The sequence below is a fragment of the Micromys minutus genome (genome assembly GCF_963924665.1).
Source record: "Micromys minutus genome assembly, chromosome: 9".
NCBI lineage: Eukaryota > Metazoa > Chordata > Mammalia > Rodentia > Muridae > Micromys > Micromys minutus.
In genome coordinates this window covers 57,372,095-57,386,044 of record NC_137978.1, presented here as the reverse complement: position 1 = coordinate 57,386,044, position 13,950 = coordinate 57,372,095, and the positions used below count along the sequence as shown (strand labels likewise).

General features: G+C 43.5%; 1 protein-coding gene across 1 annotated transcript in view; it reads left to right on the top strand.

The window, feature by feature from the left end:
* VPS13D (vacuolar protein sorting 13 homolog D) overlaps positions 1-13,950 on the top strand; it is a 217,108-nt gene that overhangs the window by 191,649 nt on the left and 11,509 nt on the right. The gene's annotated exons all lie outside the window — the stretch shown is intronic.

The window sequence follows — 13,950 nt, the reverse complement described above, 5'->3', positions numbered from 1 at the left end:
ATTCATAGAGATTCTTATCTGCAAAAATCTGTAGTCAGAACACCAGGAAGTCCTCAATGGTTTTTGTGCCACATAGAAGGAAGTTTGGTCCCACTCCCTGGTCTGAGCAATCCTTTGGAAAGGGAGCCCTGAAGAACTGAAGACTAAAGAGTCATTTCTGGCCTCTCGTGTGACTCACCCTTTGTCAGCATCGGAGCTGCTCTAGGCTTGCTTATGCCCCTTTCTCCCCAAGGAACTTGATCATTACTTAGCCAAAGCTTGCCCTTGATGTCTGCTGTCTTGCCTAGGTCCAGAAGAAAAAGGAAACCCTCTGTTTTAGGGGTAGATAGGACAGAGCTTTTGTGTCCCTTGTTAGTATCAGAGGACGTTCAGCTGCACCTGCTTCTCTCTGAGCTACAAGGAGGCTTGGGCAGGAGGGCAGAGCCTACTCCTACCTTTCTGTCTTTCTCACAAGCCTGTATACCCTTGCACAGGGAAACAATTAGAAAGGCACATGCTGGGTGTGAGCAATGGCTGGCACCAGATCTAGGAGATTTTGCTTACTGCCCCATCTGTCTGGCAGTGTCTACCATCTTACCCCTGTCTCTCTGGCTCATAACATGTTTCTAACACAGTTTGTATGTGTGCAGTTTTTTTTCCAGGCCTATAAAGACAGCCCCCACTCCTTCCCCAGGCCAACAATACAAATGAATTCAGTCTTACTGACTCTTGTCTCCTGAGAGAATAGGCTCTGGGAAGGTCAGCTCTGGCCCAGGGTACATCTGATCTCTATGAAATCTCAAAATACACCTGTGAGGACCCAAGCCCTTATCTTTCATTTTGATCTCTTTACACCTGGACTATTAATTCTGCTTTCAAAGGAGGTTGGGGAGTGAAGAGCATTTCAAAGTGAGGTTGATTTGGTTTCTGAACCAGCGTGTCTTCTGGCTTGTGTTTGGCCCTGATGAGAATCAGAAGGGACAGCCATAAGCCCCTTCAGTCTTGTGGATCTGCAGCTGGAGAGCCTCAAAACCAGTTCCAGATGTCACTTTTTTCTTGTTGGTGGGTTGGGACTGGGGCATGCTGGAAGGCAAGCTGCACGTGCTCTTTCCCATTCTGATAATATATTCACAGTGCATGCCTTACCTGAGGGATGCTCTAACAACTGTACCATGCATACCCAGGACCCTGTTGGGCCTGCCAATTCCTCCAGCTTTTCTATCAGAGCCCATTATTCTGAGTTTGCTGACTCACATAAGAAGGAACACTCTTTCCTGCTGTTTAGGGTCAGAAAGTGACCATATGGTAAAAGTAAGTAAGTTCTTAAGCCAGGGAGAAGTCCTATAGACAACTGCAGCTTGGCAAAGTCACATACATGGCCCTCCTTACTGTATGTAAGCCAGGGAAACACAGGGCCTGGACAGGCTATGGGAAGAGACATAAGTAGTGGCCACTCCCCTCTGAGTGTCCCTTTTCCATAAAAAAGTCATTCAGCAACAGCCTCCTCACCTAGTCTGTGTGCTATACAGTATTACAGTGGAAACCTGGACTCATCTGTGGTTTCATTGTGAATATACTTTAGACATGTTTCTATGAACTAAACTGCTTCCTGGATCATCATAGTTTCTTAAAACCATAGTTTTAGTGCTTAAGTAAAAGAGCATGCTAGATGTATTCATTGAAGTTTGGAGCACTGTTAGTTAGCCCTTTAACTGTTACAGCACACCATTGAAATAGTTGCCATTATTTTCTCCCCTTCTTGTCTCGAGAGAGTGAGTAGAACTCAGTGTAACAGGTCATTAATAATCACCAAGAAGTTACCAATACGATGCCACTAAACACCTCTCTGCATGTCTAGATGTACACATGCATGGGCACATAAATATATGCATATATGTGAATGTTACACAAATACATGCATTTGTGCACTCGGGTGTGTGTCTGTGTGTGTGTGTGTGTGTCTGTGTGTCTGTGTGTCTGTGTGTGTCTGTGTGTGTCTGTGTGTGTATGTTGGAAGCTCAAGAATCCTAGCTCTGCTACCAAGTACAAACATTAACCTAAAAGCACCTTTCCATTCCAAAAGAAAGTTGTTTTGAACATTAATATACTATGTGGCTAATATGCCATAATATACTTGCCTCACGAATAACAGACACTTGCAGCTTCTCATAGCTAAGAAAAGCTGTGCTCAGGGTCAGTTTTTAAAAGCTTGATTGTTAGATTGGAGTGTTGCATGTTTTCTGTAGTGACAAATTACAGATCACTTCCTAGGAAGGTGAGGCAGTTTGCGCTTGACCTGCAGAGCTGAAGTGAAGCCTTTTCTTCAACCCTCTGCCAGCTCCTTCATTCAGTCACAGCTTTTATGGGGTGGCTGCTGTGCGAGACACCATAGTAAGAAAGAGGCTTTATCTTTTAAGCCTGCAAATCAGAGCAAATGTCTCATTGCTGCTGCTGCTCACACTTCTCTGCAAGTCAGCAGGGTTGCGTCATCACCCATATTTCTGTGGTCTGTTCCCACTTCCCACTTGTGAGCTGCTTGTTATTTGTTGTCTTCTATTCTTAAGTATCTATATGCAATCTGTTCCTTCTAGCTTACAGTACAGCAAGCCACATCTTGATGGCACGCCTTTTTCCAAAAAGCTGTAGCATGCTTTTCCAGGCCTCCATGGTTCGTAGCACTCCCACTTAGCTGCTGCACTCACTCATCTGATAGAAGATCTAGGCTTCTGTAGTCATCAAAAGTATAGACTGTGTGGTGCTGTGTGGCAGACTTTTCCTGGGGAAACACAACATACATATCTACTCACCCCAGACCAGGAATCTACAACAGACTAGTGAGCTTTGTTGGGGTTACTTACAGGAATATGAGTGAGTGGTTAATTACAGAATCGGAAATGGCTCAATGATAACTGCATTGCCAAAATCCAGCCCAGTACAAAAGCCGGAAACCTGGAGTGCACCAAACATTTTGCAAGGAACCCAATGAATTGGAGGGTGTCCTTTCCAGATAGTTTAATAGGCTTAAGTCTTTTTCAGGCAGCTCAGCTAGTGTTTGCTTATTTTTAGATAACTAGGCTAGCTTCTGGGGCTTCTTTGCACTTGGTTTGTCTAAGATTGACTCTTAACAGTCTTTACTGTTTACTCTTTGGGAGGGGGAGACCTAGTGAATCTGATCAGTTTCAGGAACTTTCTGAAGCTTTTTGGAGTTGCTTGCTTTCTCTCTTAAGGAGCGTCTCTTTAAGATGGACTGTTTCAATCTTAGAGGAAACTGCTCAATAACATAGGACTAGAGAGGTAGTATAGAAGTTAAGAGCACTTGATGCTTTTGCAGAAGACCTGGGTTTATTCCTGCACAGTGCTGTATAATCATCATTACTCCAGTTCTATAACCTGACGCTCTCTTCTGACTTCTGTGAATGCCAGACATCCATACAGTATACATACATGTAAATAAGATATGCACATAAAGTAAATAAATATTTTAAAAGATTTTAGACCTTGGGCACTGGAGAGATGGCTCTGTTGGTAATACTTTTGAGAATCTGAATTCAGATCCTCAGGACCTATGTAAAAGCTACATGCAACATTGTACATGTGTGATCCATCACTGGAAGGAGGGGCAGAGGAAACAGATAAAATTCTGAAGCCTAGCCAAGTTTATGAACTACAAATTCAGTGAGAGACTCTGCCTCAAAAATTAAGGTGGAAAACAACAGAAGAAGGCATCCAGTGTCAACTTATGAGCTCCCTATATGTATGTGCACATGTACATATAATACATACATACACACACACACACACACACACACACACACACACACAGGGGGGGGGCAAGAATGTGGACTGTACCTTTTTGATTGTAAGCTTCTCGGTATTGGTATCCCTTCATGGTGTCTACATGGTGATGAATTCTGTGTATCTTAAGAGTCTTTTTTCACAAATGATATACAGTAAGTTTACTGAGCTCAAGAGAATTAGAAAGACCCTTAGTCAAGTTTGCCACTTTCAGCAAGATATGTTTTCTTCACCATAGAGTACAATGCTAGTAAACACCCCCTGAGAAGAGCAGTGAAGGTTAGAGTGTCTGGGAATCCAGTGAGAATGTTCATAGCTACAGCCACAGCCCTACCCTGAATGCCAGCCGCCCAGTCTCTGCCTGGTGTCTTCTCACCTACGGCTGATGGGAAATGCATGTGCAAGAGCTAATGCTATAACCGTACATGGTTCTGGGACCTTTTCATGGTGCCTTGGGTCATTTACACACCCTTTCATTGTGTTCAAGTCATCCATAGACCAACACAGTGCCACCGTTTAAAACATACCAATTGTTCTCTCACGTTCTGCCATTTTCTTAAGTGTCATGAACCTCTGTGTAAAGTGCTTGGGATCAACTAAATTAGTTTCCTTTTGCCCAACATAGCAACCATCATCTCCAGTAGCCTCTGAGCACTCACCAAGTGTACTGTGCTTTTCTTCCGTTCTGTTTTTATTTGCAGTCATTCTAATATATGGAGAGTCAGCCATTCAAATGAGTCACCTTGTCATGAAAACCTGTTATTTACTTTAAACACTAAGAACTATAGGTCTGAGCACTGATTCTCTCATAACCTGCCAGTTTGCAACATACACAAACCAGAGTCTGCAGTGAGCTGCATAGCTACTCTTCCTAATGTCACCTTGCACCTCTCCTTGCTTGTGTTCAGTGGCCTTCAACATACAGCAAAAGAGCCCTTCTGGCCCGTGTCACTGGGGTCCTGATTCAACAGAATTCAGCAGACCTTTTGAGTGCAGTGCATGTTTAATGTGACACAGATGGGGGACATCCTGCAGACCTTTCTGCTTTACAAATTTTCAGCTTTTTGCATTTCATCAGCATTGCTTATTGTTTACAGACTGTAACCAGAGACAGCAGAACAGACTGTAATTTATAAAAAGGTTGGGGATGGGGGGGGGGAGAGACAGGGTGACAGAGCCTCAGGGGATCTGGGAGAGAAAAAGTCCAGTAGTGTGGAATGTTGCTTGCTGTCCAGACCAAACAAACCAGTTTGCCAAGGGTTGATGGACTATGACAGTCAGCCCTACTCATGCTAACACGGGGCAGCATGTAATTAACAGACAGCTTGACCATTTTATCACCAAATAGAGAAAACTCTCTGTCACAGGTGGAACATCCTGGTACCAGGCAGAAATGAGATCGTCATGGAGAGACCAAAGGGTATGGCCAGGGTGCCAGCTTTGCTGTTTCTTTCCTGTCCAGAAAGGACACTGCTGAACATTGTTTTCATTCAGACATGTAGCTCTTTTCTTTTGCCCCTTCCTGTAGGGACTTATGCCTGGCCCTATGGCAAGAACCAGAACAAAGAGACGGGTCTTTTTTGGTATGAAAAACTAGGATAGTCTTGAGGACATTGGACTGATAGACCAGAGCCAGACAGAAACAAGCTTCAAGACAGAGCCTATCTCTGGTTTTAGATGGTATGGCTGGCTGAAGGTGGCCTTGGCTTCTGTAAGAGCTTAGCCATTGGTTAAGTCTAAGGATTAACAAGAAACACAGCTGGTGAGAAGGGGCCTGGGGACTGGAGGTGACTTGTTGTCTTCAAGGTCAAAGGAACCTAAAGCTTGGGCTGATATTGTGTGAGCCATATGAGGAATTCACTCAGAATAGGTCTCTCTTTGGGATTCAAATGAAATTAGAGTCTAGACCACTGGATCAGATGTTTCTGAGCCATTGGCCAGCTGAATGTCAAGCTGAGTATTGCTTCCCAGAAGGAGCTGGACCCAAAGTAGCTGCCAAACTTCTGAGCCCATTTTTTTTTTCCTTCTCAGAAAAATGCAAACATTGAACAGTCCCCCAAAGCTGCCAGTTACCATCTGAGAGCGTGTGAGCTATACCAAGAGCTTCCTAGTAGAATCACCAGCATTCCTGTGCTCCAGGGGCTCCTGAGTCACTCCTAACACCCATTCTTCACCTCTTCACTCCAGAGGCCTTGATGCTGGCCAGCCTTCCCTAATTACCTGACTCTCCTGCACCAGCTCCTACAGTTTCCAGGGATGTACATTCATCTTGGCTGTATCTGGGCTGGAAGAAGGTGTACCTTTCTTTTCTCCCTTGGCCTCCTACAGCTCAGCTAAAAGGCCTGAACCGGGGCACAGGCTACTGGATGGCTTTTACTCCTTTGGAGTTCTCTTTCTTTTTCTACTTTTTCTTCCTTCCAGCCTCTTCCCTCTGTGTGACAGGAAAATGTGAGAAGCCCTGAGGCTGAGCAGATAGTCCCAAAGCAGCAAGCCCCTAAGCCACAGTACTCCAGGTCTACCTGGCTTTGGCTTGGACAGAGACCCTGGAATAGCAGTGGCTATACAGAAGAGGTTATTTTACAAATACATTTAGAGAAAGTGTTTTGCCAGTAATATACATACATACATACATACATACATACATACATACATACATACATACATGGTATATATTTACCATATATATATTATATATATATATATATATATATATATATATATATATATATATATATATACATATATTTGTATTTGTGTTATGTATGTTTTGTATGTATTACGGTATGTTAATGGTAAACTCTTGACAATGGTGAATTTTCCTAAAGACAGTACTCTGAGATTATTCCAGCTCTAAGAATTTCATTGACTATTGAATTCCAGCTGATTAGCACTGCTTCCTTACAAACATTACTTCAGGAAATTCATATCTGAATAGAATAGAACAGGGAAAATGCTTTTGTGTTCAGTTTCAACATGCTCTTAAGGAGTCACGCTTACTGGGAGCTATGTCACAGACCTTACCTCCCTCCCCCCATATGAGTGCTTTTGGCAATGAAACTAAATACTACACTCTCGGACTGAGGTGGTTTTTGTTTGGTTTGGGGTTTGCTTTTGTTGTTTTTCACGACAAGGTTTCTCTGTGTAACCCAGGCTGTCCTGGAACTCAGTATGTAGACCAGGCTAGCCTCTAAGTCGCTTTCCTCTGCCTCCCCAGTGCTGGGATTAAAGGTGTGCACTACCACACCCAGCAAGGATTTGGGTTTTTTAAGGCAGAGGCTCAGGCTGTAGCTCAGGCTGGCCTGGAACTCATTATGCAGCCTAAACTGGCCTCAGACTTTATAGTCTCCCAGTGCTGGGATTAAAGGGGATAGCCACTGTGCCCAGCCACATTTATGAGTTTTAAGTTGACTTACTTTTTCTAAGGAAGAGGGGGAATAGACAGTTAATTTTATGAGTCCTACTGTGTGCTGTTTGTCTTTTCATGCAATATTATCAACCAAGTAGGCACTACATTCTCACATGCTGATAAGGAAACAATCTGAGAATAATTGGTTGGCTTCTTAATGTCCAACAGCTAGTTAGTCTCTAGCTGGGATAGCCTTCTATTTTTCCTGTCCCCACAAACTTTTCTTCTCTGTTCCACCTTGACCACAAAAGATACCAACTTTTGGGAGATAGTTTCTTATTTCTTCCTTTGGAATTTTACATTATATAGTCATTTGTCAGAAGTCATCTGAAAATCAGCTTTTTCTCACAAGTCTTACAGACTCAGCTTTAGCCACTGGGAACAATTCTGGAGTCAGCATTAGAGTGACAGGTTTGCCAGGAGTGTGAATCTGGTCAAAGATAGATTCTAGTTTGAACTCAAGGATAAAACACAGTTTGGTTGTTTATTACCCCTTTCCTGTAATGAAAATTGTGGCCATTTTATAAAATAAAGCAACCCTAGAATGCAGGCAGATTTATGACATTTTGGAAACCTTTCCCAAGGCTCACAGCTGTGCAGAATTCATTATAAAGTGAGCCTTCTTGGCCTTCTGAAGCCAGCTGAAGTAAACAGGTAGTCTCACCCTGGAGGCAGTTGACCAAGAAAAGTCTGCAGTATCATTGTCCTCAAGTTGAAGTCCCAGCAGCACATCTGCTGGCATTAGCTCTACCAGCTGTCACGGTCACAGTGTCACGTTGTCCCCAAATGCTTGAGATTACAAAGAGCCTTGACCCCTATAAACAAGTCAGGTGTGAATCCCACTGATGAGTGCAAAACCAGCCCAGGAAATCGTCTCTGCTGGACTGCTAAAACCTAACAATATAAATAGGATTTCTATATTCCTTGAGTCAACATCTCCCTTATTCTCAGTGGCATTAGTATGGTGTGAGGCTTTATGTATTCCCTTACACATGACTCAGACTTCAGAGCTCCAGGGAGGGGAGTGGAATGTCAACAGGAAAGGAAGTGGCAAGCTGTGAGCCTTCCCTGGCCCATCTGTCTGAGCTTCCGCCCCTTGTCTGTGCTTTGAGTGCTGGTCTATGGAATGTGTTATATAGATTAGATCCCATTCTAAACACTATATGTTTATTGACTTATTTACTCCCAGTAATAGTCCTATTATCAACTTCATTTTAATATTTTTATATTCATTAATTTTCTTCTGTGTGTGTGTGTGTGTATGTATACATGTACATGTGATATGAGTGTACATATACCATGGTGAAGTATGAAAGTTGATTGTTTCACATGTGGGTCCTGGAGATTAAATACATGTCCTCAGGCCTAGCAGTAAGTGGCTCTTCCCACTGAGCCATCCTGCCAGTCATCAACTTTGTATTATAAACAAGGAAACAGTTTATAAATAATGGACTTGCTCTTCAAACCCAAGCTTCCTTGTCACCACACTGTACACTGAGTGGAGTGAAGTCTTTTTGTTCAGGAGAAGCACATTCCTCATAGTCTTTGCAAATGGATTTATGAGACAGAGACAAGAAAGATGATCTTCTGGACCATCAGAGTATATTTTAGCCATATCAGGCTCTCTGGTGCAGTTGGTGCCATTGGGTAGACTGGTTCTATTTAGAGCAATGACAAAAGTTTGATGGAGCCATTTAACCAAAACCCCTGTTGATACCTTATAGTTGTTAGCAGTGAACAGTCAATGTTGAGAGTCTGAGCCAACCTTCTGGTTTTAGTCTAGTTATTTGTGCTTGGTTAAACACACTGCATATCAGTAAGATAGTGGAAACAAAAATCTTGGGCTCACATATAAAATAAATGCAAGTATCATGTATCACTCCACAGAGGTCAGCTTGTACAACCCTCAGTAAGATGGTAGCCCTCTGTTGAATAAACATCTACTGTGCTTGGTCACCACAGTCTGTGCACACCTTCTACTCATTGACTGATATCACTAGCTTGATAGACATTGACAATGACAGACCTCTCAACCAGCTATCAGTTTACAGTGTGCCAGGGTTTGGACACACACAACCATCTGTCTCCACCTGACAGACTCGTGACACCGCTACTCATCATACAAACAGAGAACAAATCATGGCCTGGCCAACTGCTGACCTCAGGCTGAAAGGCAAGCTCAACCAAGTGGAACTGGTTAGATCTGCCTGCCACCTTGTTTGGATTTACTGTTGCTTCAAGACTATGACAGAGGTTGTTTTCATTGCTCTGATCTTTGGTTTGGGGGCCTCCGGTATCTGTCACATAGCCCCCACCAGATGAAGTGAGTATTCATGGACAGCTCACCCTGGGTGGGTATCTGCGGTGTATCAGCCACTGTGTGAGTAGCCTCTTCCCTGGGGGAAGAGGCATCCATGGTGTATCACAGCCTCCTGACATTTTCATGAAGTTCAAAGCCCAAGTTCATTTGGTGCTGACATTTTGGATTAGCTGGTTGACTGGAAGGCTGCTTCTTCCTATATGCTGTGAAATTTATAAACCACAGCAGCTGAGGGCTTAAAATGGCCGACAACCTCCAGCTGGCAGCAATTAAGTGTACCGCAGACCTTTGGCTAAACAAAGGCTTGTGGAGGCAGAGACTGCACACACTGAACTGACTCTTGTTCTCGGTGTTGGTCAAGAAACATGGTTACCCAAGGAGGGTAAGTGGGGGTTTTCCCCACTTCCTGTTTAGTGTGGTACTAGACATTGCCCAAGTGGCTGCCGATCATGGCATTTAGGAGTAGGGTGGCAGAACAGTTTGAATATTAACCTTCATGCCCCAGCGCCAATGACAGGAGCCACAGCTACCGCCTCATCAGTCAGGTTCTCTCAAGAAGCACAAACGGTAGAATGCATATACGGATGTAATGGGGAGCTAGTAGACTGGCTTTTAGGCTGGGACCCAGGCAGTCCAGCAATGGCTGTCTCACAATGCAAAGGCTGAGAATCTAGGATGGCTCGGCTGTGTAACATAGAGGATTCCTGGAAATCTGCTGGTTTTGTGACTACATTATAATTGGCCTCGGTAGGATAGATAAACTTGCAAAAGAGACTGGGGACAAGAAGGCAAAATACTTCCTTCTTCCTTCATCCCTATCCTTTTATGTGGGCTGCTACTATGAGGTATGGCTCAGAATGAGGGTAGTTCTTCCTTATTCACATAACCAGATTGGGAAAATTTCTCCCAGGAGTGTCCAACAGCTTGGTTCCAGTTGATTCCCAGATGTAATCAAGTCTACAATCGAGACTAGCTACCACAGAACACTGTTATCCTATCATTGGAAAGGAGATAGAATCAGAAAACACTAAGGCCATTTTATAGCCACTTCAGCAGTAGGCTGAAGAATCTAAACCCAGCTGGTGAGATGGTTTAGCAAGTAGATGGATAGATGGATAGATAGATAGATGGATGGATGGATGGATGGATGGATGGATGGATGGATAGATAGATAGATAGATAGATAGATAGATAGATAGATAGGTAGATAGATGGATAGATAGATGGATGGATGGATGGATGGATGGATGGATGGATAGATAGGTAGATAGATGCAAATAGATCACAGCTAAGTATGGAACAATTTAATTGTATTTTGTTTTTATCTTTTGAGACAGGATCTTATATAGTCCAGACTAGACTTTAATTTGCTTTTAACTAAGGTTTGCCTTGAATTACTGACACCCTATCCTCCAACCTCTGTCACTGCTTCTGGTTCCTGAATGTTGGGAGTATGCCACACCCCCAACATTCGTTTCTTTTCCTTTCCTTTGACTGCTTGTTCTCATGTAAAAGTAAGTTTCACATTTGATTCTTTTGTTACACTGGCCACATCTCACATGCTCGTAGCCATGTGGCATTGATAGCCTATTAACCAGTGCTGCCCTAGACAGTGCCAGGCACTGGAAGGGGCATAGTTATGTCTTTCTACTGCATCATAGTGGCAGTGCAAAGTGGCTCTACCCCTTTAAAAGCAGCAAAAATTCTCTTCTTCAGCAAACTTTAATATCCTGAAATCTGGCATAAACTATGTGTGTGTGTTTATGTTTGTGTGTGTGTGTGTGTGTGTGTGTGTGTGTGTGTGTGTGTGTGTGTATCTAAATCCAAAGGTCATCAATAATACAAAATGTATATTATTATTATTATTATATTGTTGTTCAAATGCACAAGAATGTTTATAGCCACATCACTTATAATAGCAAGACTTTGGCCAGCACTCAGATATTCATACCATGGGGTATTAGTAAACAGATACAGGTGAATTCCAGCTGCCCAAGCGAATGGCTGAATCCTCTCAGTAGTCAGTTATCTGCATCTACGGTTATCAGCACGATTAGAAATTATAGACAACACTGGTGTGCCAGAGCACACTTTGAAGTGTAGGAAGGCAGCCTAAGAAAGAAAATAGGCAATAGACACACGATTCAGAACCAGATACCAGAAAAGAAATGAGAGTCTAGATGCAAATGACCCAAGCTGTGGTTAGCAGTGGGGCTGGGTATTGTTTGTTCAAATAAAGAAGGAGGCCAGTGATAGTGGCAGGCCCTGAACAGAACATGAGGAAGCCATCCTAATGTCCTCCTCTCAGTGCCTGCTCACTGCCACCACAGATAAGTGTCTATGTGTCTACATAGTCGTACATGTGGCTGTGAGAACCACACGGTATCTCCTTTTCCCAGTGAAGGCAACCTCATAACCTTTCTGCCAACTCCTAGGCTTGGAAATATTTGCTTATGTTTGGCTTTTTTGTTGTTGTTGTTGTTTTTTCAGTAAGTTTAGGTTCAGATTTGTACTCACAGTGACTTTATACACCATCCCCAAACCCTGCTCACAAACTACCAACCCGGACATGAGAACTTGAAATTTTAGTTGTCTTTTAGAGAGGAAAAAGTAGCTTTAGTTATTCACTCAACATTGTAGAAGAATGAGGAAGAGAACCTTTAATCTGCCTTTCACCTTTCTAAAGAAGACTCTCAAATCACCGCTCTGTGGGGAGCCCCTCATTTACAGAGCTTGTCTTCTCTTTGAGCTGTGGGTTTTTCCCTTGTATATCACATTGACATGAACTGAACATCACAGTGAGTTCCTATAGCCCCGCACTAAGCACTGAGTCCCGCCTAGCCCTTGGTGTTTGGTAGACCATGAACAGAGGTCCATAAAAACTGGGGTAGTTTGCCCTCCGCAGAAAATCAAGGGGAAGATAATCATAACACATGGATATGTGGGTGTGCCCACAAGGGAGGTGCTCTACCTGCTCATTCTGGATAGATCTGTGGGGTATAGTTTTCAGGCTAGAAGATAATAAATGTATTGGAAGTAGAGATAAAGTTTAAGAAAGGTGGTCAAGGAACTTCTGGCAAGGAATAAACTTTTTGGTGACATGGGGTACATTTTCTTCCATTTTAAGCTGGTGTGACTTCTAGGAGCTCAGGAGCAGAGGCCTGCCACCTTTCATTGGTTTGCCAGACTTCCTTCAGTTCCTTCAGAGGGAGGGAGAGTTCACAATTCGTTTTCTCCTCACCCTGTTGTTATGCACTAAGGAAATCTGGAGTCTTGAAAGGAACAGGACACATATCCACAAAGGTTAAGGTTTCATATCTGGCCTTTCCTTTCCTAGTAGACTAGACAGAGGTATCCTGGACCTTTCTCTTAGACGAGGTGCCCATTGACTTTCACATCACAGAACCTCCTCTTTTCTTCATAGCCCAGCAAAGGTCTCTGCTGCTCCACTCCCACAAACAATTCACCATTCTGTGGCTTCTCTGCAGGCAGTAAGGTGCTGCTGAGGCCAAATGCTTTTTCTTATGCTATGTGCTGTCTGCATGGAGGCAATGAGTACATTTATATCTGAGTGAGGTGATGTGCTTTGAAGAGGTGACTGGTTTGCTCTTATGTTTCCAGAAGAGCCATTCTCACTGATGTAAGGGGAATTGGCATTTGGGAGGATAAGGCAGGCCAGCCAGAGCTATATAACAAGTTCAGGTCCAGCATGGTCTACAACATAGTAAGACCCTCACTCAAAGCAAGTAAACCCAAAGGCCATTTGTTAGCAGCTGTGGAGAGGTGGAAAGACTAGTTAGTGTGGAGTATATGTTACAGGTAAGCCCAGGAAGTGGAGTGAAAGGAGACTCGAACTTTACATTGAAAGGAGGTAGGAAAGTGACTTCACAGTCTTCCTCTTGGAGGGATGTTTGTTCTTCTACTTGGTAGCCAGTGGCCCTTCCAGGACCCTCTTAGGCAAAGGAGCCATAGGATTGCCTTGGAGAAGACATGTTATTGATTGGTCTAGACAGTGAAATGACAGCGATTATTTCACCAGTCCAGGAAACTAGAGAAGGCCATCTGGAAAAGCCCACCCAGCACCTTTCTGGGGACCCCTTACATATGGTGATCTTCTAGCATCCATAGATGAGCAGTTATGAAGTTCCTTTCCTGGTCAACTCAGTGTCTGCCAACACCACCATCCCCACTTGTGGGGAGAACATGGGAGTGAGCACATTAGTAAGCCTAAACCTTGAAGGAGGAATTGAGACTAACCATACTGGAAATATGTAAATGTATGCTATAAAGGAAGTAACCCATTGCCCGGTCCCTTGTGCAAGTCACTATGTGTTCTGTATCACTCCTGAAAACACAGCCAAGAGGACCTAAGCACGCTCACACCTAAGTATCTGAGAGCTATCACACACTTACACACACACATACACACGTGGCACCTTCTGGACCCACA